Source organism: Lissotriton vulgaris, chromosome 7, assembly GCF_964263255.1.
Source record: "Lissotriton vulgaris chromosome 7, aLisVul1.2, whole genome shotgun sequence".
Taxonomy (NCBI): Eukaryota; Metazoa; Chordata; class Amphibia; order Caudata; family Salamandridae; genus Lissotriton; species Lissotriton vulgaris.
In genome coordinates, this window is record NC_141695.1 from 676746015 (window position 1) to 676773766 (window position 27752).

At 46.0% G+C, this 27752-nt stretch overlaps 2 long non-coding RNA genes across 4 annotated transcripts in view; one reads left to right on the plus strand and one right to left on the minus strand.

Annotated features, from left to right (window-relative positions):
* The window catches only part of LOC147702230 (uncharacterized), a 53322-nt gene extending 28976 nt beyond the window's left edge, over positions 1-24346 (minus strand). Inside the window, exons 1-2 of the long non-coding RNA XR_015297216.1 lie at positions 23818-24346; positions 23570-23729 (exon numbers count right to left, since the gene is read on the minus strand). This is a non-coding gene — a long non-coding RNA (uncharacterized LOC147702230). The remainder of the gene's footprint in view (positions 1-23569; positions 23730-23817) is intronic.
* A 134-nt stretch (positions 24347-24480) lies between these two features.
* LOC147702231 (uncharacterized) overlaps positions 24481-27752 on the plus strand; it is a 282095-nt gene continuing 278823 nt past the window's right edge. For all 3 annotated transcript variants that reach the window (XR_015297512.1, XR_015297511.1, XR_015297510.1), the window contains exon 1: positions 24481-24917. This is a non-coding gene — a long non-coding RNA (uncharacterized LOC147702231). The remainder of the gene's footprint in view (positions 24918-27752) is intronic.

A 27752-nucleotide genomic window follows, 5' to 3' on the forward strand; every position in this document is an offset into this window, starting at 1 on the left:
ATTCCTGCCCATTGGGGCGATGATTTTCAATGTCAAAACAAATCAGTTGGTTGCCTAGCAACTGTAACAACAAGGGCAACTTATTTTACCGCGTCTTATAATGCGCAAGTTTCCAGGGATATAATGATTCATGCTGTATGCTGGAAATGGACAGTGTATTTTACATATACATTACTTTTATAAGTGTAACTCTTTCGGCCTCTTAGCAACAGCGACTTTCCACCAATAGCGTTGCAGTATGTTAAACGAGCCAATGGAAGCAAGGCTTTCTAAGACATGGAATGCTTTGTAAAAATAAGACTGTTGGACTCTATATTAGCTTATGTTATAAACTATAACAACTTATTTGTGCATCATATCTGTTCCCGCAATGACCATTTATGAGTTTACATATTTTGTGCTATGGATTATGAAATTACATGTAACGCCGAAATTTGGGCGGATTTCAGTTCACTATTTGTGTAAGTGCAAGATGGTGATATTAAGTACTGTTGAGGAGTATTATATTGAAAACCGATAATGAATTACCACAATGTCTGTGACTCTGGGCAATAGCTTGCTTAATCTTCCCGACAGCCACCAGCGCCTAGAGACCCTTACGGGTGATTGTGCGCTTTACAAATGTGGATTATTATTATTATTCCCGTGTTTTCACATGTGCACGAGGGTGTTGGGTATTTAAAAATGGCTGTTATCACCACAAGACGAGCGTGACCAGGCCGTATTGGCGAAACGCGTCATGGAGATTATTTCATGTGCCAAATAAATTCTTAAACTGGAGCTCTGGGTGTCCTGTTTTCTTCGATACTTTTGGAGATTCGTGGAGTGAGTTTGCAAGCTTGCTGGTAGCTGCAACAGGACCGCCCGTGACAGCCGTATTCTTGAACCAGCATTGGTGGAGTATATATACACGCAAACACGGTGTGAAATAATGTTGTTTAAATGTAATAAGAAAACATCATTGATTTAAACACCCTGATATCCAGTAGAGAGATACAATGTTTTCTAGATATCAAATCATATATAGAAAATCAGTCTCCTGGAACCTAAGAGGTGCATCTTTGCTCACAACCGTTCTTTTTCCATGAAATTTCCCTTAAAAATTAATTAATGTTTTAATACGCAGTGTAATGTAATGCAAAATGAATTTTAATGGGTGAACCCACACTGTTTTTAATTGCATGAGCACTTTGTAAATGCCATACTCCGTGAATCATTACTTGTAATGGATTTAATGCTGTATTTATACCAAAGTACACGGTAAGATGGCTGCCAAAAATAACCTGGTACCTTAGTCCTCTCTCCATGTTGATAGAGAGGTGGAGATAAAATGGCGTTTTTTTGTTATGCACTATTGACACTGAGGAAGCCTTTACGGCGAAACGCGTTTGTCATAAATTATCTTCTGTACTGAAGCTCGGAGTGCCGTCTACTTTTTTCTGAAGAGGAAGTGAGTGTTTGTTGATTGAATGCGGCTCACCACCGCAAGACGTCAGCACCCGGGACGTTGAGCGGAGCGACGGCGGTGACGGTTCTGTGCAACAAGTTAATGTGGCCGTCTGCCCCGAGGTTTGAAGAGAATCCGATGAGGTGCCCAGACTGTGGAACCGGGATTTAATATCGCACGGAGGAAACCTGCTTGCGACCTGCCTGATCTGTGAGGCTGCGGTACGCCGGCCGGCTACTGCGGACATCCGGAGAGGGTAAGTGCTGCTCGCACGAGTACCCCAGATATAAGAATTTTATTGTCCATACCTCCGTCCCGTTTGAGCTACTGTGGCAGACCCCCGTGAACTGCGCTACACCCCATGAACTGTTGATTAACACGCAGCACGAAGTGAAAGTGCATGCTCTCCCCCGCTATCATGTCCATAACTGCGGAGAGAGAGAATGAATGAATGAATGAGTACCCTCTTGTAGAGCGCATGGCTACTCACGAGCATCCCAGAGCTGTAAGACCAGAGGACGTAGAAAAGACACTATTGAAACAAGAATGTCTTTAATCGCTTCCTGAAAGCTAGATGGTTGGATTCATGCCTGATGTTGTCTGGGAGTTTGTTCCATCCTTTGGCTGCTTGTACAGAAAGCCGGCGGCCACCCATCCGAGCCAACTTCACCCTAGGTACTACCAGCAAATTACACTGGTTAGATCTAAGAGATCTCACCGATTGATGGCGACGGAAAGGGGATCAAGAATGGAGGGGCCAGCACTATGGATGGACCTATGCGCCAAACACACGGTTTTAAACATAATCCTTTTCTGAATGGGTAGCCAATGAAGCGATCAAAGTGAGGTCTTAGCCGAACATCGTTTGGGGACTTTCATGAGCAAACGAGCTGCACAATTCTGCACAGATTGCAGAGTTTTTATGGTACCAACTGGGGCCCCCATGTAGACGGCATTTGCAGAGTATAGCCGCAACAGGATCAACGACTGGACCAACATTCGTCTAGCTTCAAATGGAAGGAGATCTAGAACTTTTTTTAAGACTCTCAGCAATCTATAACAAGTCGTGGCCACCTTCTTGGCCTGGTATTGAAATCCTAGGGAGGAGTCCAACCAGATCCCCAGGTTTTTTATTTGGGTCTTAGGCACCGGATGTGGTCCCAGACAGTACGGCCACCAGGGGTCCAAGTTGATTGGGGCTTTATAGCCCAGAAGCATAATGTCCGTTTTGGCCCCATTTAACTTTAAAAAAGAAGAGGTCATCCATTACAGGACTTTGGTGAGACACGGGATCAAATTATTGATCCCCTAATCTAAAGCATCGTCCCTCACCAAAGAAACGACCAGCTGTGTGTCATCGGCGTAGGTGACAAGTTGTATTTCCCAGGGAAGCACCACCTCAGCCTAAGGTCTCTTATAAATATTAAACAGCGTAGGGCTGAGTGATGATCCCTGGGGGACGCCGTGATTTAATTGCAGCTGGCTCGATGACACCTCTTCCTCAAAAACGGAGAAGCATCTGTCCAATAGAAAGGAATGGAGTCATTTGAAGGCCAGTCCGGAAACCCCTGTAAGACGCAGCCGGTGCAGCAGAAGAGAGTGGTTCGCAGCCTCCTGCATCCACAATGCCTCTAACTGCCTCCACTACCGCCACCAGAGCTATCTCTGTTCCTTGCTTGGCTCTAAACCCTGTCTGGGTGGAATGTAATGCACCAGTGGACTCAATAAAAGAAGAAAGAACCTGTTTCACATGTTTTTCAGCTATTTTGCTGAGACCCGGTAGTAACAAGATAGGCCTATAATTAGCCAGGTCTTCAGGGTCCAAACTAGTATTTTTAGCAGGGCCCTGACCTTAGCCTTCTTCTAGTTGGGGCACACTACACCTGAGGCCAGAGACAAATTGATGACCTGCGTTATCACTGGGCATACCGTCCCTGATACCTGTTTAAGAACTGCCGGAGGTGCAGCGTCCAGCGGAGAGCCCGATTTCAGGTTGCCAAGGAGACTTTCCACACTAGCCAGAACTAATGGCGGGAAGGCTTTAAGACCTCCAGATACGTTTAGGGCTGCCTCCTTAGCCCCCTCTTTTTCACTCTCCATTTTGTCTGGAATATATGCCATTGGCGCAAAACTGGAGTAGATATTGGACACTTTGGACGCAAAAAAGGCAGCTAAGTCCTCACAGCGTTTCTGTGGGTTCAGAGCAGGACTGATGGCCCTGGGGATAGTAACCAGAGATTGAAAGATTTTAAAAATGTCTCTGGGGGCATTAACTGCTTCCGCAATTTTACCCTGATAGTATGCGGCTTGTGAAGTTTTTAATAATTTTTTGTATGATCTCAGGGATGACCTATATTCATTTTTCGCCGCAGGGGCATAGACCTTTCTCCACTTCCTTTCCGCTCGTTTGCACAGTTGTTTATGCTCCTTAAGTTCCCCAGAGTACCATGGTTGTTTATTAGGGCCCTCTCGATGCCGTACCTCTTTTTATGGGAGGATGGCATCTAAGGTGGAATTAATCCACTGGTCAAAGGCTTCATTGGCTACCACCGGGTCCTCACGGGGAGCAGGCGGGCAACTCTTCAGGGCTGCCTCCCATTCCTCGGCTAGTAGTCTAGACCATACTCGACAAACTTTCTTTAAAATGGAAGCCCTATGAATCTGTGTTATTGGGGACCACACAAAGAAGAGTAGGGCATGGTCTGACCATGGCACGAAACTAGGCTGACCACACACGATGTTTTCAAGATTGGTAAAAAAGTGATCAAGTAAGTGCCCACCTACATTAGTGGAGCTGGCCACGATTTGTTCCAAATGCACTACTCCTAGGGTATCCAGCAGACATTGCGATGACACAGCATCGACTTCATCCAGGTGAATATTAAGATCGCCCAGGATGGAAAAGTTAGGGGCACTACTGATGGAAAGAGAGATCTTATCTAAAAGGTTGTTACAGAAGTCATGGTAATCACCTGGAGGTCTGTAAACCAGGATCCCTGAAAAGGTGCAGGTGGGCGAAAAGGATATAGAGAAACCAAGACTCTCGCACTCTATAAGTGGAATCTCAGAAGTTCTGCATCTAAAGTTGTTCTTATGAATAATCGCCACACCTCCTCCTCGCCCCGTCGGGCGATCCTGTCTAATAATGGAATAGTGGGGCGGTAGCGCCTGGACTATGTCGGGGTCAGAGACATCAGTCAACCAGGTCTCAGTTAAAAAGAGTACGTCGAAATCTCGTTCCTCTAAGAGCAGATGGATTTCAACCGCATGCCTCGGAAGAGATCTACAGTTTATCAAGGCGAAAGAGAAGCTATCAATATTGCCTCTCCCTAGTTTTAAAGGCTTGTAATGAGGACAGAAGACCGCTACCTCCTCTGGTAGTGTCTCCTTAGGACAGCTGTCCTTAACCCCTCCTCTGAGTGCCCTTAGCAGTTCTCCACTATAACAAAAGCTATTGTGAGACAAAGGTTCCATTGTTCTAGCCCCTAAGCCACGTCCTAGCCCGACCTGGCACGGATGGGCACAGACGGGCTTTCCTTAGGCGCTCCTTTGGCGCGATAAGGCGCGTACGCTAGCGCGTAGAAGGACCATATCAATATATGCACTTTAGCGCGGCGTGTCCAGCCCTACCTCCCAACAACTAGCGCGGCAACCTCGTCCTCCCCCAAGATGGCCGCTGTAGTGAATCAGCTCCTCTGGGTCCCGGAGGACACAATGCCCAACTCGGCTCAATGAAAGCTAAGATGTACCTGAAATGGCATGGCTCGGCGCGAGGTGGGTCTAATCACACACTTGTGAAGGGGTCTGTTGTCTGGTGCAAAATTGGCATTTAAAATATTTTTTAAAAATACAGGCAAATACAAGTTAAAATTTTGTAAATCAGCAAACTAGCTCCCGGCTTCCGCCTCAAGAGCAATAACGTCCCTAGGTCTTACCCGGCTGCTCTATCACATTCAATATATGCACTTTAGCGTGGCGTGTCCAGCCCTACCTCCCAACAACTAGCGCAGCAACCTCGTCCTCCCCCAAGATGGCCGCTAGAGTGAATCGGCCCCTCTGGGTCCCGGAGGATACAATACCCAACTCGGCTCAATGAAAGCTAAGAGGTCCCTGAAATGGCGCGGCGCGAGGTGGGTCTAATCACACACTCGTGAAGGGGTCTGTTGTCTGGTGCAAAATTGGCAATTAAAATATTTTTTAAAAATACAGGCAAATACAAGTTAACATTTCGTAAATCAGCAAACTAGCTCCCGGCTTCCGCCTCAAGAGCAATAACGTCCCTAGGTCTTACCCGGCTGCTCTATCACACTCAATATATGCGCTTTAGCGCAGCGTGTCCAGCCCTACCTCCCAACAACTAGCGCGGCAACCTCGTCCTCCCCCAAGATGGCCGCTGTAGTGAATCGGCCCCTCTGGGTCCCGGAGAACACAATGCCCAACTCGGCTCAATGAAAGCTAAGAGGTCCCTGAAATGGCGCGGCGCGAGGTGGGTCTAATCACACACTTGTGAAGAGGTCTGTTGTCTGGTGCAAAATTGGCAATTAAAATATTTTTTAAAAATACAGGCAAATACAAGTTAAAATTTCGTAAATCAGCAAACTAGCTCCCGGCTTCCGCCTCAAGAGCAATAACATCCCCTTCCCTCAATGCGTTATTGAGGGAAGCGGATGATGTTTTTAGGAGCCTAAATGTAATAACGAAAAAACCAGAAGGCACAGTAACCCCGCAAACACATCTGAGTAACCTACAGACACTATTCCAACAACTGGAAAAAATCCAAGAGCTGGAAATACGAAAGTGGTGGGAGGCTACGTCGCTCCAGCGCTATGTAGACAGTACCAGAGTCCCTAGGGGTCTACGTATTTTTACCATTCCATCTTACGAAAATCCAGACCCTCAATTATTAAAAGATTGGGCAGCCTATACCGCGGACTCCAGCAAAGGAATGCTGCTAATGTTGATAAAATACGCATGAGCGACAAGGATAAAGCCCTCGCTGAGATCCAGAAACTGGAAGATGCAATCACGAAAGACAAAGACACTAAAACTATTGATGACCTGCGCATAATTAGGCAAAAAAGATTAAAAGAGTATGAAAGCGGGATAAAGAAAAGGAAGCAGACGAAGTTCCAAAGGGATGAGCAGGACTATTTAACTGGTCGGATACTCACCTTTGCGAAGAAATTCGATGCTACGAGAAAAAGACTTGCCCAGGGGGTCCAACCTGTAACTACAACAGTTGCATCAGAATCTGAGGTATCGACCTCGGAGGACGAATCTACTAGGAGCAATAAAAGCGGGAGAAAAGATACGGGACCTACCACCGCAGTTCCTTTTTTAGACGAATTCCAGGTCATGAAAGAAACGCGGCAACGACCAGAGTCCCAAATGCCAAAGAAAGCGGCAACAAAAAGAGGAGGAAAACCAGGCGCGGAAGAAGGAGCCGCACAAGGTGCACCATCTATGGTAACCCGCAGCAGAGGCAGGAAGGGGAGATGGTAAAACATGAAAATACCATCATAAACCTCTCAGAGAGAAAACTAACGGAACATGAAGAGACAGTTCTAAAGAGAGGGATGACCTTCTGCCCAACTGCAAAGTTTGACCCAGTACAAACTAGAATTGACATCTTCAAGTTTGTGCGTAAACTAAAATTGGACAAGATATTTGCTTCCCGCCCACAACCAGGACTGACAACCAATCTGGAGGAAATGGAGGAATCCAGAAATTATCTCACTGATAATGATCTACCACTCCTCACAGTAACACATACTTTGGCAGGAATGGATGAAGTGCCTAGTTCAATCGAAATACTGAGGAGGGAAGAAATTACACAAAAGAGAGATCCTAGTAATCTTAAATGAAAATCAAGATTCCTACCGCATGTCACACATGATGCCATCGATGTCTTTAACGATGCAATCCTACAAGATCTGGATAAAATGACAACCAAAAAAATGGATTGACAAGACAAAACTCAAACATCTCGCGAATGGAATGGCAAGCCATTAAATCACTGAAGGAGGACAACACAATCGAAATTAAACCCTTGGACAAAGGGGGGAACATTGTGATTTTCAGTAAAGCCAAGTACAAACAAGAAGCTTTGAAACAACTACAGGATAGAGACTGTTAAGTGACAATCAACAAAAAGGATTTTGAGAAATGTACCTTGGAATATCACGCACTGTTAAAGGGGTGGAGGGACGAAGGGATGCTCAGCAAAAGTGAATTTGAGTACTTATATTGCAAGCATCCAATAATTCCAACCTTCTATCACCTGCATAAAAACATCAAAAACCCAACGGGGAGACCTATTGTCTCCTCAATAGGAAGTCTCATGGAAGCTACTTCGAGGTTTATTGACAATTACTTATCCCCCTTTGTGAAATATCTGCCTTCCTTTGTGAGGCTCATTGACGGCATCGAGTGGGAAACGGATATGCTCCTGATCACCCTAGATGTCGTCAATTTATATACCTGTATTGGACATCGAGAGGGACTATCAGCAATTGATTGGTTTCCTGGGAAGAAAAACATACAATATCATCAACACAATCGTATGCTTCTCAAAATGACTGAGTTTTGCCTCTTTAATAATATCTTTCTGTTTGCAGGTGTGATGTATCGCCAAACCAGGGGGACCGCCATGGGCACGTGCTTCGCCCCCAGCTATGCGAACCTTTTCGTGGGCTGGTGGGAGAAGCACGTGGCCTGGGGGGGACCAATGAAAAATGGTTGGATCATATCATGATCTGGACAAGATATATTGATGACCTGTTTGTGGTCTGGTGGGGTGACAGATCTTCGGCGAGGAGTATGTCACAACACTAAACAACAACGGTCTCAATTTAAGATTCACAAGCACAATCAGTGACAGATCGGTCCACTATCTCGATCTGGAGGTCTTTATAGTAGGGGGCTCCATACAAACGAAACTCTCCTGAAAGCCAACGGCGGGTAATGCCGTGCTTCATGCAGCGAGTCACCACTCTAAAAGCATGATAAGGAACATTCCATTTGGGGAACTGCTTCGCCTGAAGAGAAACTGTTCAGACCACAGTGACTTCTTACAGGCACAGGATGCAGCTGTCTCTAGATTTTTGGAAAGAGGATATTCAAGAACATTGCTCACGGATGCCTTTAGGAGAGTAGAGCTCACAGATAGAAAGGACCTTCTACAAAACAAAAACAAAAACAAAACAATGGAATCTGAGAAAGTGACGAGAATGATCACAACCTACAATATGAGATCTAATGAATTGGTCCACATTTTTAATAACAACTGGCATATCCTCAAAACAGATATAGTCTTGAAAAACAGGTTACCCCCGAAACCTTCTATAACTTACAGACGCTGTCAGTCCCAAAACCAAATTTGTTCTGGGTTTCTACCTTGCATGCACTGCAAAGCGTGCAAGTATAGTCAGAAAAAAATCAAATATGACGGTAGACCCAATGACCCTCGGCCTATCAGAATTATTAACAAATTTCTGAATTGCAATTCAGAGTTTGTAATATACTGTTTGGTTTGCCCATGCTCAAAAAGATACATCGGGAGCACCATCAACCCGGCAAAAAAGCGTATCTTAAAGCACATGCGTGCCATCACCAACAGAGATAAGAACTACCCTGTGGCACGCCATTTCGAAACCCACCATAACAGTAATAGGGATCTATTATCCTTCTTTCTCATAGATCAATTTGAGAGGAAAGAACAGGTTGGAGATAAAATAAGAGCACTGAGGGCACTGGAATCGAAATACATCATCGATCTCCAAACCATGAAACCTGTTGGGCTGAACAATGATGAAGAACTTTGGGTACACTTAGAGTAGATGGTTGAATGATACATCAGAGACAACACTTAAACTACAGCTGTCTGTGTTACATAAAGGCTTTATAGTCACCTCACAGAACTAAGAACTCAAACAGGAAATAGAGATACAGGCCACACAACATCATCCGCATAATTCCCACTCTATCTTCCATGTTAGATGTAACAACAAACAACATGGAGATTTAGGCCCCTTCAGGGGGAGACGGGAGAAGGAGAAAATACCTGCCCATACAGGGCGGTATAACATATGCGCATTTGTACATTTCTAATAAAACAAAATGCAAAGGGCCACACGCAAACACGGTGTTAATGTTAATGTTAATGTTATATGTCCTTGTATAGCGCACGGCTGCCCCAGCCAAGGGGCGCCCCGGCGCTTTCTGTATGAGAGCTTGGAAAATGACAGTGGTGGGGGAAGCGTGCTGAGAAAATACCGATTTAACAGAAGAGATGTGTTTTGATGGCTCTTCTGAAGTATAGCAGATCATTCAGACCTCGTATCTGGTCCGGGAGGCTGTTCCAGAGTTTTGCGGCCAGGTATCTGAATGAACGGCCGCCCATCCTAGCTAGTTTGATGCGAGGAATGACCACTAAGTTCTGTCCTTCAGATCGCAAAACGCGTCGGGGAACGTAAGTTGAAAGGAGTGGGCATAGCATGGGGGGGCAGTTTTTAAAATTTTGAATGCTAGGCAAAGCGTTTTAAAAGGGATCCTTTTCTCCATTGGGAGCCAGTGGAATTTTGTGATGACGCTCGCCACTGACGTACGGCGGGGAAGTCCGGTCAGGGCCCTGGCGCCGGCATTCTGGACTCGCTGGAGTCTGGTTTTCTCTGCTACGTTAGCCCCTAGCAGAAGGGAGCTGGCATAGTCAAGCCGCAAGAGGATTGCAGACTGCACTATCAGCTGGTGGGTTTGATGGTTGAAGAACTTTAATTCTGGCCTAAGATTTCGTAAAAAATGCCAAAGCAGATGGCCGCCACTTTTTTGGTATGGTGGGCGAAGTTCAGGGCAGAGTCTATCCAGACTCCCAGATTTTTTTTTGTGTGTGAAATAATGTTGTTTAAATGTAATAAGAAAATATCATTGATTTAAACACCCTGATATCCAGAAGAGAGATACAATGTTTGTAGATATCAAATCATATATAAAAAATCAGTCTCCTGGAACCTAAGAGGCGCATCTTTGCTCACAACCGTTATTTTTCCATGAAATTGCCCTTAAAAATTAATTAATGTTTTAATATGCAGTGTAATGTAATGCACAATGAATTTTAATGGGTGAACCCACACTGTTTTTAATTGCACGAGCACTTTGTAAATGCCATACTCCGTGAATCATTTCTTGTAATGGATTTATGTTGTATTTATACCAAAGTACACTGTAAGCTGGCTGCCAAAAATAACCTGGTACCTTAGTCCTCTCTCCATGTTGATAGAGAGGTGGAGATAAAATGGCGTTTTTTTGTTATGCACTATTGACACTGAGGAAGCCTTTACGGCGAAACGCGTTTGTCATTTTGGGGGCAGGGGGGTCTGCCAATAAATTATCTTCTGTACTGAAGCTCGGAGTGCTGTCTACTTTTTTCCAAAGAGGAAGTGAGTGTTTGTCGATATATATATATATATATAATATATATATATATATATATTACCTACTGGCGGTCGCCAGTAGGTAGTTATAGTTAGGATTGTTTTCCATAGGGAATCCGCAACATTCTATTGGGAATAACTTTGGCACTGGTTGAGGAATCTGCCTGAAGATTTCCTGAAATTTGCCTCGCTGCGATTCGTCAAGCGGGGGCCGAGATAAAAGGGGGGTCCCAAAACGTGTTTTCCCCATGTTAATTTCCATAGGGCGGTTGGACTCACTTTTAGCCCGAACGGCTGAATGGATTTCCACCAAACTTGGCAAAATTGTAGGGACTGGTAGCCCGATGTGCCTTTGCTATGTCTCAAGATATGTGCTCCAGTGGATTTTGAGTAATTTTGGTTCAAAAAAATATATATATCTATAAGCGCGCCCGGGTACGCGCACCGGGACGCGCTCCAGCGCGCTACGCGAGTTCGCGAGCGGAAAGCTGATTGGCTCTCGGGTGTCGTCAACATTCCAAACAGTCCGGAGCGGCCACCATCTTGTGTCTCGGTAGGATTGAGACACAAGAGGTGGCAAAAACAAAGGGGGAAATGACCAAAAGGGGGCAGGGTAGACCCCCCCCTGACCCCCTAGGTTTGATGTGGGGGCCATAAAAGTGCCCCGCGGGGCAAAAAAAATAAAAAAAAAATTCGATTTGCGCGGGGGGAGCACCCGGTACGCGCACCGGGGAGCGTACCGGGGAGCGTACCATGGGGAAAAAAGAATGACAGCATTTTTTTTTAAATGTAGCATTTTTTTATAAATTGGAGGTAGTTCTAAAAAGAACTGTTTTTTTATTCTTTTATATTTTTTATTGTTTTTTTGAACATTTTGTACTTTTTTTGGCTTTTATGAACAATTTTATATTTTTTTTGGAATTTTTATGGGGACAAACAAAAAACAGGGAATTGTAAACGGCTCAACTGGAGCAAAGAAAAACAGGAAAAAATTAAGGTTTCTTTGGGCACTTGTGGTTGTCACCAGCACGGTTGATGAGTTTAACACTTTGCTCACCATAGCAAATTGTATGCCCACAAAATATGCAAACTATTTTGAAATTTCCAAACTGGGTTTGGATGTTTGGGACCATCTCCCTTGTCTCTGGTCCCGATGGAGTGGGTTGGGTACTTTGAGAGGTGCTAGGAGAAGATTGGGGAGGGTTTCTGGTCAGTTCTCTGACCTCTGCCGCACTATAGTTGTTAGGGTGCCGGCGTTGCATGTGGCGAATCATGGTGTTGTTGCCAAAAGAATATTTTTAGGCAGGGTCCCCCCTGGAAAGTACAGTGCCACAGATCATACAAGTAACTTTTGGCGCATTAACTTTCTTGAGGCCCCTTGGGATTTTAAAAAACTCCCAGACAATGTGCTCCTTTGGCTTGTAGGGTGTAGTATCTTCTGGCAGGTAGCGCCTCTCCTCCTCCTCGTCTTCATCTCCACCACTGTGGTGTTGTGGTGGTCCTTGTGGTGGTGGTGGCTGAGATGCTCCTGCTGCTGCTGCTACTGTAGCCATTTCTCAGTACAAATAGGTCTGGAAACAGGTCTTCCTCACTCAAAGTACAAAGTGAGAATGAGGAAAAAAGGTGGGGGCTTTCATCATTAGGAAAACAAAACTGTCCTGAACCAATGAAAAGTGTTATTTTCAGGTCACATGACCAGGGCTTTCATTATTTGGAAACCAAAACTGTCCTGAACCAATAAAAAGTGTTATTTTTAGGTCACATGACCCGACACGCTTACGCCACGCGCCCCGGGAGCTTACATAGCGTGATCGTATGCGCCCGGGTGCTTCCGGGTACGCTTACGCCGTGCGTATCACGCGGACGCAGCTACGCGATACGCCACGATGATGTTTTCATTCGCGGCAATAGTGCTAACGGGACGCTCACCGGTACGCGCACTGGGACGCGCCGCAAGACTGTGCTTACCGGTGCACTCACCGGTGAGCGCACCGGGAGCGCTCAAGGGCAAAAAAAATAAATTAAAATTACATATAAAAAATAGTATTACATACATTTACAATATAGGATTCATTATAAAAATATTATATTTGATAGCAATAGAAATTTGCTATTAAAAAAACTTTGAAATTCATTGAAAAAAACATAGGTTTGAGGCCCTATATATAGTTAGGAATTAGCATTTACAAAACCTATGAAATTCACTGAAAAAAACATAGGTTTCACACCAGTTATAGTTAGGAATTAGCATTTAAAAAACCTATTAAATTCACTGAAAAAACCATAGGTTTGACACCAGTTATAGTTAGCTGGAAATTTTACTGACATAAAACCATTGAAATTCCCACATTATAGTTAGTTGGACTCACTATAACTTGCGCGCCTGCAATGCACTGCTGATGACGTCATATATTACATCACTCATGACATGGTCAGTGACATCACTCATGACATCACTGATGACACGATCCTTGTGACAGAGTGACAGACCTCCTTTCGGTGTAATTTAACCCTTGAAACACATATTCAAAAATAGAAACTAACATTTTCAAAAAAATTGAGATACCCATACCAGTTACAACAACCAATTCAGTAATTCCACCATCTATATACACATCCACTCATTCAGCAACAGTTCTATATAGTCACTCATACATATACTCACTCATCATATGTAGTGATACACATATACATCCTGTTACACACTGACAGTCATCCAAAAGTTACTCACACACATACTCACACATGCAAATAAACTATTGAACATCCATTTATTTGCATATACAGCTGTACACACACTAGCACATTACTTCTAAGGAAACTTACACATACTTACTCTCTTAAACAATCACTTATAGAAACACATACTTATTTAAACAGGAACTCTTTCAATCTCTCACTCTCACATATACTCACTTATATACATCAATACTCACATATACTAGATTAAAACATATGTAGTTACACATAAAGACACTAGTGAGACAGTCATTCACTCACTAACACACACATATACACACTCATCCACCCATACAGTCCTGCACATATGCTGTCTTCAAAACACATACAAACAGTGAGTCAGTCATTGATGCATCTATGTGTTAAGTAATACCCCCACCAAACCATACAGACACTCATACTGATACTAAAAGAAACATCTAATAACCCATACACACACACATGTAGCTACTCACCAACCCATGCAGCCACTTATACACAAAGTGAAACACTGATACATATATTTAAATATTTAAACATTACTCGCTAATATATGTATTCACTAAGATACACTTAATAAGCCAGTTAACCAATCATATTTTTTAAAACATCCATTTAGACACTTATTTAAAAATGTATTCTTCCATCGACCTTTACAAATACATATATAAAACATATTTGTTAGGTCTCGTGACCTATCAATGCGCATGCGCATTGAGAGAAGCGAGACTATAGGGCTTTAAACAGCCTTTAACTAACTGGCGATTGTGCCCGTGCGCTTTTAGGTCAATGCACAAGCGCATTGACCTAAAATGCACGTGCACATCATCAAATCGCCATCTGTTACCCAGCAGCACTCCTCCCACACCTTTGAAGTGAAGCTTAGCTTCACTTCAAAGGCCCCTGCTGCTTCACACCCTCATCGGTCTAGTCCCCCCAAGACAGAGGCTACATAACCAATGTGTATATCGGAGCGCAGCGGGCGCGACGAATGCGCGCCGAAGTCGTGCATAAGTCCAGCCCGTCTGCGCCCGTCTGCGGCAGACCGGGGCCCGGGGCCAAAACCCCTGGTCAAATACTGTCTTATTCCTCCCCTGAACTGCTACGTCTCCGACCCTTAGACGACACTGGGCCCGCCTTACCCGCGCATGTCCTAAAGCGTGCCGCTACTCATGGCATCCTACGTCCTAATTTTATGGCTGACCCCTCTACGTGTCTCAACCCTTCTGCTATCTCAGTACCCTCGTCGGGGGTTGAGACAACCTTTAAATGTTTTTATCTAAATACTAGGTCCATGGTGAAGCATCACATGGACATATTCCTTTTACTCCAGGCCGAGCAACCAGACATTTTACTCCTCACGGAGACCTGGTTGAACGCCGACTCCCTACCTGACATCTTGGCAGCAGTCCCTTCCAACTATTATATTTTGCATGAGGATAGACCTGCCAATAAAAGGGGTGGAGGAGTTGCTGCGATTATCTTAAAAAACCATATCTTCTCCCTTCTCCCATCTTTCGATCTTATAGGATCGGACAACATGATCTTTAGGATGGACACTAACAGTGGATCCTTACTTATGGTCCTCATTTATCGCCCTCCCCTAAGCATGCCTACATTCGCTGCATCTTTAGCAGAATCCTTGGCCCCTTTGATAATTAGTCATAGGAAAATTGTGCTGTTGGGTGACTTCAACCTTTAGCTGGACTCTGCTGAGCTGGTTGGGCAGGCAGCCGCTCTGAAGGAAACTCTTTCGGACATGAATCTCATCCAGCAGATACACCTCCCCACCCATAAAAAAGGACACAGTCTCGACCAGATTTGGTCGCAGGATATCCCTCTTACTGTCAACTCTATCACCCCATGCATCTGGTCGGACCATTTTCTGATTGATTTCTCTATTACCATCACTGAGAACAGGAAACAGCCGCCTCAGCAAGGAGGGAAAGTCAGACTCTGGAAGCACGCTGACCTCCCTGCCTTCATTGACTCCTTAACTTCATCCCTCCCCCTATTTGATCAGGATACTGAGGGGAACGAAGAAGCATTTTCCAGCTGGCTACTTCTGGCTGCTAATGCTCACGCTCCCTGTTCCAACTTTCCTCGCTCCCGTACCCATGATGCTCATAGGTGGTTTACACCTCATCTTAAAGCTCTAAAGCTGAAAGTTCGTCAGAAGGAGCGTAAGTGGCGGTTGGCGTACTCAGAATCCGACAAGGCTGACTATTGTAGGGCACGAAAGGAGTACCAGAAACTCATACAGAAGCACAAAACTGACTATTTCTCCGAGCAAATTCTTCGATCACGCAATAAATCCAGAGATTTATTCAACATTGTGGAGAGTCTTAGTGGCAGTGACAGAACTTCCCTAGCTGTGGCTCCCACCCAGGATCTCTGCAACACACTAAATACCTTCTTTTTTTAATAAGATTTGCACCATAAAGCAAAGTATTCTCACCACCTCACCCCCCTCCTCCCCGGTTGACACCTACTACAATCCTTTTACCCTGGAATCGTTCCCCCCCATTGACGCTGTCTGTTTATCTAAGCTCCTCCTCAAAGTTAAATCTGGTTCCCCTGATGATATCTGCCCTCCCTACATCCTGCGGGAAGTGGGAGCCGCTATCCCCGAGAGCATGCTTTCCATGATGAATGGATCTCTCTCACAGGGCTTGGTCCCTGCCAGTTTTAAGAAAGCTCTTCTCATCCCTTTGTTGAAAAAAGCAGGGGCTAATCCATCAGATCCCCTCAATTACAGGCCTATTTCTTTGCTGCCGTACTGTGCCAAAATATTGGAGGCCCATGTTTGTGACAGCATGTCCCAATTCTTGGAAGAATCACAGTACCTTGCGCCTAACCAGGCTGGCTTCCGCCCTCTTCATTCTACTGAAGCAGTCATCGTCTCAGTTCAGAACACTCTGAGGCGGAATGCCGACGAGGGGATCCACCAGGCTCTGGTGTTATTAGATCTATCAGCGGCATTCGACACGGTTGACTATACCATCTTGGTCAACCGTGTCGAACAGGCTGGTCTCAGAGGTCCTGCGTTGAGCTGGATTCGCTCATTTATTACTGGCCGCACCCAATCCGTGAGATTGGGCTCCTTTACGGCCCCCACTATTCCTACCACCTGCGGAGTCCCTCAGGGTTCTTCTTTGTCACCGCTACTTTTTAATTTATATCTACGCCCCCTGCTGTACTCCCTTAGGAACACCAGAGTCACCATCTTCAACTACGCAGATGACCTGCAGCTCATCTTTCCTTTAAACACCGAGGACTCAGTGGTAGTGTTTCAAAACACCATGTCTCACATCCTGAGCTGGATGAGCTGCAGTCACCTGAAGCTCAACCCAGGCAAGACTGAGCTGGTCTTGCCTGGGCAGAGTGTACTCAGCTGGAACCCTGGCTTTTGGCCAGCCAGCATGGGAGCCCCACCATCTAAATCGCTCTCAGTTAAGAGCCTTGAAATTTTTCTTAGCGAAGATCTTTCTCTGAAAAGGCAGGTCAGCGCAGTGGTGTCCTCCAGTTTATTTCAGCTGAAGAAAATTAAGAAAATTGCTCGTTTCTTCTCTCTGGAGGCGCTCACACAGATTGTCATCTCCCTGGTTCTGTCTAGACTGGATTTTTCCAATAGTCTTTACCTTGGGCTCCAGGCCGGCGAGTTAAAACGCCTCCAGTTGATTCAGAACCAGGCAGCCAGACTCATTCTTAATCTGCCTAAGAGGCAGTCTGTCAGAGCGGGTCTAAAACAACTACACTGGTTGCCTGTTGAGCAACGGGTGGCTTTTAAGACCGGATGTATTTTATTTAAGTCCTTACACCAATCTGGCCCCCTATTCATCAGAGACTTGTTCAAAAAATATGACCCCTCCAGGAATCTTCGCTCTATGCATAAACATCTTCTGACTGTCCCTACTTACAAAAGGAAGCGTCTTGGAGGTTGCTGCTTTGACCATCTTGCGGCCGCCTTCTGGAACTCCCTTCCTCTTCACCTTAAAACCTGTGGAAACATTCTCAGCTTCAGACACGCCCTCAAAACATGGCTCTTTTCCCAAGCGTTCTGCTGAGCTCCTCTATGCTTCCTCTGTTTGATGCGTTGTGTCCCTGTCTATAGCGCCATGAAGCCTCCGGGCGAACGAGCGCTCTACAAATACATTTCAATATCAATATCAATATCAATATCAATATCGCCGCTCTCCCCGCTCGGCCCCCTCCCCTCTCCGCCGTGTCGCATTTCTCCTTCCCCCTCCCCTTCTCTGCCTTGGAAGGACTGGAACTTGTTACCTGCAATTACAACAAGAACCCCTGCTATAAACAAATTAACCCTCTGTGGTATCTTCTCTAAATTCAGTGATCGCTTCAGGTTATTCACAACCCTCGGTATCAATCAGGCAAGTTAACTGTAAGCTGTGTCTGAGGTCTATGGCCAGAGGTCAGGCGCGCGCACACTTTTTCTCTCCTATATTGCGCGTATTAACCTCCTCAGTTATCCTGTCATAAAGCAAATTTGGCTTATTCCTTTATCACCCACACAATTCTCGACTGTTCATCAAATAAGCCTGGTATCTTTTCTGGGCGACCACGACTTCCGAAAAAACAAACGATTGACATGATTTATCCAGCAGGTCACCGGTCCTCCTCTGCGAACTTGTGTTGTGTCGGAATGTGCCCTGCTCAAGAACCGCTGTGGGACTGTGTAGCTCTTCTCTCTTTTTCTGCTAAAAGTAAACCGCCTCAGACTCACTTCCTGTAAACAACCCGCAATACTTCACACCTCCCAGGGAATAGCTTCCGTGAATTTCAGGGTGACAGTGCAATGTACAGCCTGCATATCCACCATCACATCCACCACCCCCACCACATCCACCATCACCTCCACATCCACCATGACATCCACCGCCACATCCACCACTACATCCACCACCACCACATCCACCACCACCACCACCGCATCCACCACCACAGCCACACCCACCACCACTACATCCACCGCCACACCCACCACCACTACATCCACCACCACATCCACTACAACCACCACCACTGCATCCACCATCACCACCACCACTGCATCCACCATCACCACCACCACTGCATCCACCATCACCACATCCACTGCATCCACCACCACCACATCCACCGCATCCACCACCACATCCACCTCCACATCCACCACCACATCCACCACCACGTCCACCACCACGTCCACCACCACGTCCACCACCACGTCCACCACCACGTCCACCATCACGTCCACCATCACGTCCACATCCACCATGACATCCACCGCCACATCCACCACCACATCCACCACCGCCACATCCACCACCGCCACATCCACCACCACATCCACCACCACATCCACCACCACCACATCCACCACCACCACATCCACCACCACCGCATCCACCACCACCACATCCACCACCACCACATCCACCACCACCACATCCACCAGCTCATCCACCACCTCATCCACAACTTCCACCACCACCTCATCCACCACCACCACATCCACCACCGCATCCACCACCACCGCATCCACCACCACTTCCACCACCACCTCATCCACCACCACCACATCCACCACCACCGCATCCACCACCACCACATCCACCACCACCACATCCACCACCACCACCACCACATCCACCACCTCATCCACCACCTCATCCACCACTTCCACCACCACCTCATCCACCACCACCACATCCACCACTGCATCCACCACCACTGAATCCACCACCACCGCATCCACCACCACCGCATCCACCACCACCGCATCCACCACCACCGCATCCACCTCATCCACCACCGCATCCACCACCGCATCCACCACCACCGCATCCACCACCACCGCATCCACCACCACTTCCACCACCACCTCATCCACCACCACATCCACCACTGCATCCACCACCACCGCATCCACCACCACCGCATCCACCACCACCGCATCCACCTCATCCACCACCGCATCCACCACCGCATCCACCACCACCGCATCCACCACCACCGCATCCACCCCACCCACCACCATCACTTCCACCACCTCATCCACCACCACTTTTACCACATCCACCACATGCACCACCACCACCACATCCATCACCACCACATCCACCATCACCACCACCACCACATCCACCACCACATCCACCACCACCATATCCCCCAGATCCACCACTACCACATCTATATGTGTGTGTGCGTGGGTGGCTCTGTGTGTGTGTGTAGGTGCACCCACCACCACCACATCCACCACACCCACCACCACTACATCCACCACCACATCCACCACCCCATCCACCACCACCACCGCATCCACCACCACCACCGCATCCACCATCACCACATCCACCGCATCCACCACCACCACATCCACCATCACCACCATATCCACCACCACATCCACCATCACATCCACCATCACCTGCACAGCCACCATGACATCCACCGCCACATCCACCACCACATCCACCACCACCACCGCATCCACCACCACCACCACACCCACCAGCACTACATCCACCACCACCGCATCCACCACCACCACCACACCCACCAGCACTACATCCACCACCACTGCATCCACCACCACATCCACCATCACCACCACATCCACCATCACCACCACCACCACCACATCCACCACCACATCCACATCCACCATGACATCCACCGCCACATCCACCACCACATCCACCACATTCACCACCACCGCATCCACCACCACTGCATCCACCACCATCACCACACCCACCACCACTACATCCACCACCACATCCACTACAACCACCACTACCACTACCACCACCGCATCCACCATCACCACATCCACCATCACCACATCCACCGCATCCACCACCACCACCACATCCACCACCACATCCACCATCACATCCACCAACACCACCACATCCACCATCACATCCACCATCACATCCACATCCACCATGACATCCACTGCCACATCCACCACCACAATCACCACATCCACCACCACCACATACATCACCACCGCAGCCACCACCACCACCACCACCACACCCACCACCACTACATCCACCACCACATCCACTACAACCACCACCCCATCCACCACTACCACCACCATCGCATCCACCACCACCACCGCATCCACCATTACCACATCCGCCGCATCCACCACCACCACATCCACCGCATCCACCACCACATCCACCACCACATCCACCATCACCACCACATCAACCATCACATCCACCACCACCACCACATCCACCACCACATCCACCATCACCTCCACATCCACCATGACATCCACCGCCACATCCACCACCGCCACATCCACAACCACATCCACCATCACCACCACATCCACCATCACCACCACATCAACCATCACATCCACCACCACCACCACATCCACCACCACATCCACCATCACCTCCACATCCACCATGACATCCACCGCCACATCCACCACCACCGCATCCACCACCACCGCATCCACCACCACCACCACACCCCACCACCACTACATCCACCACCACATCCACTACAACCACCACCCCATCCACCACTACCACCACCACCCCATCCACCACTACCATCACGTCCACCATCACCACATCCACTGCATCCACCACCACCACATCCACTGCATCCACCACCACATCCACCATCACCACCACATCCACCATCACCACCGCATCCACCATCACCACCACATCCACCATCACCTCCACATCCACCGCCACATCCACCGCCACATCCACCGCCACATCTACCACCGCCACATCCACCACCGCCACATCCACCACTGCCACATCCACCACCACCACCACATCCACCACCACTTCCACCACCACCGCATGCACCACCACCACATCCACCACCACATCCACCGCATCCACCACCACCACCACATCCACCACTTCCACCACCACATCCACCACCACATCCACCACCACCACATCCACCACCACCACATCCACCACCACATCCACCACCACCTCATCCACCACACCCATCACCATCACTTCCAACACCACATCCACTACCAAATCCACCACCACTTTCACTTTCACCACATCCACAACCACCACATCCACAACCACCACATCCACAACCACCACATCACCACCATATCCACCACCACCACATCACCACCACATCCACCACCACATCCACCCCCTCAACCATCACCGTCACCACCACATCCACCATCACCACCACCACCACATCCACCACCACATCCACCACCACCATATCGCCCAGATCCACCACTACCACATCTATATGTGTGTGTGTGTGTGTGGCTCTGTGTGTGTGTAGGTGCAAATGCAATGTTCTTGGATTTTCGTCACAATAAAATACACTGAACATAATCTTCACAAAAGTTATTTACAAACGTTTAAGCTATTGCCATTATAAATTACAATGACTTTTATTTAAGTATTAATTATTTACAAAATTAAAAGCCATTGTTATTTGTAATATCAAGACATCTAAGTCACGTAAATACAACACACATTGCATTACAAATGCTATAGGTGTCACATTTGCAAAAGTTAAAACTATTGACATTGTAGCTGACAAAGCTATTAATTTTGCTACTTTCAAAACCAACACATAAATAAAAAAAAGTGTCATTTACAATACCAATAGCTCAAACTTTCCTAATGCGAGACCTATTGCATTTCCAATGCTTGTTTTTCAGAAAGACATACATTCACTGGATGGTGTCATCAGTGATGTCATGAGTGATGTCACTGACCATGTCATGAGTGATGTAATATGTGACGTCATCAGCAGTGCATTGCAGGCGGCCAAGTTATAGTGAGTCCAACTAACTATAACGAGGGAATTTCAATGGTTTTATGTCAGTAAAATTTCCAGCTAACTATAACTGGTGTCAAACCTATGTTTTTTTCAGTGAATATATATATATATATGGGCTTAGTGTATTAGGAAGACTCAATAGAAAAAAAATAGAGTGGTGGCACAGCCCCCTTCTCAAAAAATAGTAGATCATTTCAAATAAAGACTTTTCAACAAGACAATATAAAAGGGGGCACAGAGTTTAACCCTCCCCCCAGAATAAAATATAATTAATCTTTAAAAAGGGCTACTGTGGGATCACCCTCCAATAAAACGAACATTTTAAATTAGAAACATTTGCATGTGTGTGTGCTACTGAGAAGATATATTAAAAAATAAACTATTAATATATCAAATGGAAAATAGATAAATGCATCTAAATATGGGTAGATGGGTAGATGGGTAGATGGATGGATGGATGGATGGATAGATAGATAGATAGATAGATAGATAGATAGATAGATAGATAGATAGATAGATAGATAGATATACACACATAATATATAAATTAAAAAACAAATTAGCAAGGCAAGGGCTTTTGATAATTCTTGATTAATTCTGATAAAAAATAGTTTTCAGAGGAGAGGAGTTTTTTGGGGGAGAGGAGTCAGCCTAACAGCTATGTCAGTCAACCTCGAATCTGGGGAAGCGGGTTCTAGTCTCAGGAATGACGCAGAACATCCTGTGATTCTGGACAAATCACTTCATATCCCTGTGCCTAACAAAAAATTAACGTGTCCTCATGTAACGTAACTGGTGCTATGTAAAGCGTTCTGATACCCGATACCTTCGGGTCAAGTTTTCGCTATATAAAACTCTGTAGAATTAAATTTTATAGAACTCACTTAAATGTAGATTAGCACATAAATATGCATGTGTATATATGGGAGTGTATGTGTATAATATGTATATTATACACACACAAATATACACATATACATATTTACAATATATATATATAGGTATGTATATATATATATATATATAGAGAGAGAGAGAGAGAGAGAGAGGGAGAGAGAGAGAAAGAGAGAGAAAGAGAGAGAGAGAGAGAGAGAGAGAGAGAGCATACATACAATTAAATATAAATATAAATATAAATAAATCAACTTACAGACACAGATGCGAAGTGAAGATACTTAGGGTGGAATGATTCGGGTGCAGTTGTGGCTCCTTACCAAAAAACCTGTGAAGTAACGACAGACAAGCCGGAAAATAATGAAGTTGCGCTGCATAAGGATACAAACCATCCAATTTGAAGGCTGGCAAAGAATCTGTGAGCAGGGGAGGGACAAATACAATAGTAAGAGGAAATAACATTACATAATGAGGAATCAAATAAGATTGACAAGAAAGCCAGACCTTGAACAATATGGAGGTCATTATGGCAAAAAAATGCGTAAAAGCGTGTGGCGAATATGTTCGCTCTCATCACGGTGGTGTGAAAACGTGTAACAACACACTTCTGATGGCAAAGCCCCTGTCCGCTGCAAGAAGGTCGAGGTCTAGCCACAAATAAACAGTATGTCCAATTACACGCATCATCCCGGTCCGCGGTATTGTTGATGCGCGAGCGGTCTCTGCACTCATTCCTTCTTCCTAGAAAGGCGACGGCGCCGCAGCAGCAGGTACCGAGAAGTGTCCGTTCTGGGGAGGTGGGTTTATTAACACCGGCTACCGAAGGCAGGCGGCTGGGACATTGCCCGCCCAGTGTGGTAACGGCAGTTTATCGTGGCTTCTGGGGCTGCGGCTGGTGCTCGCTATTTCTGAAGTAAAACACTATTAATATGTTCTGAGCCGCGCAAAGAGTGAGTCAGCAACAAGTCGTGGACGGAGGACTCATTCTGACACGGAGCCGCTAGAGGGACCTGCTGGGTCACACATGTGCCGACGGGCGGCCAGGGCGGTGGGAAGCTGCTGGAAGCGGAGCGACTGGCGGACCGTGATCCAGGGGCTGGGCAGACGCAGATCTTGGCGTGGTGTGCCCAGTGCCTTATTCTTTTTATTTTAATACCCATTTAAAGACTCCCCCTGTATGGATGTGGAGAGAGCAGTCAAGACCAAGCGGTGGCAGGAAGAGGCAGCCAAGTGTGCCGCGGTGCAGCGCGGTGGGTGGGGACTGAGAGGCTCCCTCTGCCAAAGATCACAGGGTCAGTCTGCGGGAGCCCGGCAGCCACTGCAGCGCCTCCAGCGCTCCCAGACCTCTGCTGCCTGCGAGACGTGACTCCCAACTTTCTCGGGTCTTGCTGTCCCGCTCGAGGGGCATGGGAATGGTCTCCCAAACGACGTTGTCACTTTCTCACTTTCCCCCCCTTTTCTTCTCCTTGCCGCGCCTCATTTCTATGGACAGCGTGTGGTATGAACAGTATATTTTTGTTACACGGGAGAAATGCTGCAGTCTGGGGAACCTATAATCGCAAAGAAGAGACCCACGACCGAAGCGCGATGCCCGAAAAACGGAGGTAATTCTATGTTTAAAGTGGATGGAATGGTCTGGTTTGATGGTAAAAGTGCTCTGTCAGTTTTTTTAGTTATTATGTTCAGCTCTCAAAGATTCTGTTGAGGAGATCTTTGCTGCATGGAGAAGGGGGAAGGGGGAAGGGATTCAGGTAGCGCCTAGACACCCCCACGGATGATTAGCCGCGCTGTATAAACCCGAGTATTATTATTATTATTATTATGTTTTGAATGATTATTTGCAAATACACATAAAATCACCACAGCACAGTTAAATGCCTTTAAGGTTGCTTTTCTTAAAGCTGCACAAACCTTGCACTTTATGGCCAGCAGCACTTTGGTTGGGTAACTAGAGAACCCGTGTCGAGAGGCTTTAATTGTTGATAACTTCACCAGTACAAAGTTTGGTCACTTGTGCAGTTGACTGCTGCGGCCGGTGGCTGCGGGCACATGAACCCACTTACTTTGTCATGGAGAGATTTGTTCGGCGAAAAGCATACCCCGTCTGGGTTTTATTCTCTTACTTCTGGGTCTCTCCTGGTTTACTGCTACTTAAGTCTGTCTTTCGTTGTCATTGATATATAACACGTAACGTAGAAATATATATATATATATATATATATATATATATATATATATATATATATATATATATATATATATATATATATATATATATATATATATATATATATATATTTATATATATATGTGATATCAATCTGTCTGCTGGAGTTTTTTTTTTGGGTGGGGTCCCAGTGCGCCTCTTTGCTTGTCATGTTTTTCTACTCCGCTTGTTCAATGCGTTTACAAACAGCACCGTGTTTTTGCATCTATAAATCAGTTTCTTCGTAGTGTAAAGATCTAGACCTCTTTTTATTGTTTGACTTCGTTTACAAGGTAAAACATTTTTAGATTTGCGCAAATGTTCAAAGTGTATTGCTGGGTGCAGCGAGGAAAGCGCTATTTTGGCTCAAAGTTGGGTAGGCCTCTCATCTGCCAGGCTGACAGCCACGGCCTGGAGGGGTGACACTCGGAACTGCCAGGACTGATGGAACATGGCGGACGGGCCTCTCAAGATGGGGAAACAGTCGTCAGTGTTCTTACGTGGGAAGGGTGGCTCTCGCAAAATGCATAATCTTCTCCCCCACAGTGGTATGTGTAGGTAAGTTGGATGCATGTGGTGGTAATTGCATAGCCTGGACCTAGCCGTGTTAGAATCGAAGGGCGTCATAGGAAGGGTGAGAGCCCTGGTATGCACAAGAAAAAGAAAACTTTCACACTTTCTTCGAACACCTGGTCGAAATAGTGGGTTTAGGCCTGGGTCTTTTTGGGCCAGATGAGATCAGCTGCCAACTGGCCTATAAAGTCCCAGTTCTTGACTCACGGTGCCTGCGACTCCGCTCGACGATCCGTGGACACGAAGGCCGCCCTCAGCCTCTGAAGCCGGGGTCGGAGGGACGGAGGGCGGGGGCCTTCCAGTAAGTCACAGCCCCGTGCAGTCAGTGAGTGGCATCGATTAGAGCCGGCTTGAATTAAATGTTAACAATTTAACGCAGCTTTTCTTCTGGCACCTTCTTGGTTTCTAAGTTCAAAAGAATACTTTTATTGAGGTTACTTAAAGTATCAATACAAAAGGCAATATAACAATAAATAGTCACATAACACATTCTTGGTTTTTCATCATCACATTAAAATATTGTAAGACGTATTGAAGGTAAGCTGACAGACACACAAAACACACACACATATATACACATATCATATATATATATATATATATATATATATATACAGTAGCGGTCGGCAGTAGGTGTTTCTATAGGGCGGTGACGTGGGCAGGAGGAGGGGCAGGATGGGGGGAAATAATGTATGGATTACGGAGTTTTACAGGTAAGTAAACATTTAAATACATAAAACGAATTTCGTTGCGCGCACTGCATCACATTTGGTGATGCAGTGTGCGCAACGAAATTCGTTGTATGTATTTAAATGTTTACTTACCTGTAAAACTCCGTAATCCATACATTATTTCCCCCCACCCTGCCCCTCCTCCTGCCCACGTCACCGCCCTATAGAAACACCTACTGCCGACCGCTACTGTATATATATATATATATATAGCTAGCTAGATAGATAGATATAGATATATACATATATATGTATATGTATATATTCTCCTATCTTGCCCCCAGGTACTGGAATAGCCTACCACTTTATTTACGAGTAATACCCCCTTACCTTGTTTTTAGGAAACAGTTAAAGGCATTTTTTTTTAGGCTTCTCCCCCCTCCCTGTGCCTTCACCCATTTGGAGTTCTCTGAGTAAAGCGCCGAGATGCCCCCGGTGATTCGAGCGCTATATAAAAGAGTTTAACATAACATAACATATCTATCTATCTATCTATCTATCTATCTATCTATCTATCTATCTATCTATCTATCTATCTATCTATCTATCTATCTATCTATCTATCTATCTATCTATCTAGGCAGGCAGGCAGACAGACAGACAGACAGACAGACAGACAGACAGACAGACAGACAGACAGACAGACAGATAGATAGATAGATAGATAGATAGATAGATAGATAGATAGATAGATAGATAGATAGATAGATAGACACACCCATTGTGTGGAATTGCTATGCAAGTCTACAGATAAGTACATGTACAAATCCAAACGGTTGTTTTAGCACATGTATAATGACGTGAGCTATAGTGCTATTTATAAATCTGTATAGTTATTTATTTATGTAATAATCCTTGTATCCATATGTGTGTGTGTATATGTACATATGTTTATTTACAGATATCACAAAACGTAAGTAGATGAAAAT